This window comes from Lolium rigidum, chromosome 2 (assembly GCF_022539505.1).
Source record: "Lolium rigidum isolate FL_2022 chromosome 2, APGP_CSIRO_Lrig_0.1, whole genome shotgun sequence".
Lineage (NCBI taxonomy): Eukaryota > Viridiplantae > Streptophyta > Magnoliopsida > Poales > Poaceae > Lolium > Lolium rigidum.
This window is the reverse complement of record NC_061509.1, coordinates 162,014,101-162,015,573: the sequence shown is the minus strand read 5'-3', so window position 1 is coordinate 162,015,573 and position 1,473 is coordinate 162,014,101.

Here is a 1,473-nt window from a genome sequence, read left to right as displayed (position 1 = left end):
AAGCATATGTGTTATGTATAAGATATCCTATAAGTTGCAAGCCTCATGCATAGTATACCAATAGTGCTCGCACCTTGTCCTAATTAGCTTGGATTAACATGATTATCATTGCATAGCATATGTTTTAACCAAGTGTCACAAAGGGGTACCTCTATGCCGCCTGTACAAAGGTCTAAGGAGAAAGCTCGCATTGGATTTCTCGCTTTTGGTTATTCTCAACTAAGACATCCATACCGGGACAACATAGACAACAGATAATGGACTCCTCTTTAATGCATAAGCATTGAACAACAGTTAATATTCTCATAAGAGATTGAGGATTAATTGTCCAAACTGAAATTCCACCATGGATCATGGCTTTAGTTAGCGGCCCAATGTTCTTCTCTAACAATATGCATACTCAAACCATATGATCATGAAAATCGCCCTTACTTCAGACAAGATGAACATGCATAGCAACTCACATGATATTCAACAAAGGTAAAAGTTGATGGCGTCCCCAGAAGCATGGTTACCGCTCAACAAGCAACTTATTAAGAAATAAGACACATAAGTACATATTCCTCACCACAATAGTTTCTAAGGCTATTTTCCCATGATCTATATATTGCAAAGACAAAGGATAGAATTTTTAAAGGTAGCACTCAAGTAATTTACTTTGGAATGGCAGAGAAATACCATGTGGTAGGTAGGTATGGTGGACACAAATGGCATAGTTATTGGCTCAAGGATTTGGATGCACGAGAAGAATTCCTCTCAATACAAGGCTAGGCTAGCAAGGTTGTTTGAAGCAAACTCAAGTATAAAAGGTGCGATAAAACTCACATATGAACATATTGTAAGCATTATAAGACTTTATATCGTCTCCTTGTTGTTCAAACACCTTAACCGAGAAAATATCTAGACTCTAGAGATCAATCATGCAAACCAAATTTTAACAAGCTCTATGTAGTTCTTCATTAATGGGTGCAAAGTACATGATGCAAGAGCTTAAACATGATCTATATGAGCACAACAATTGCCAAGTATCAAATTATTCAAGACATTATACCATTTACCACATGCGGCATTTTCCGTTTCCAACCATATAACAATGAATGAAGTAGTTCAACCTTCGCCATGAACATTAAAGATAAAGCTAAGAACATATGTGTTCATACGAAATAGCGGAGCGTGTCTCTCTCCCAAACAAAGAATGCTAGGATCCGAATTTATTCAAACAAAAACAAAAACAAGAACATAAAGACGCTCCAAGTAAAGCACATAAGATGTGACGGAATAAAAATATAGTTTCACTAGAGGTGACCTGATAAGTTGTCGATGAAGAAGGGATGCCTTGGGCATCCCCAAGCTTAGATGCTTGAGTCTTCTTAAAATATGTAGGAATGAACCACGGGGGCATCCCCAAGCTTAGACTTTTCACTCTTCTTGATCATATTGTATCATCCTCCTCTCTTGACCCTTGAAAACTTC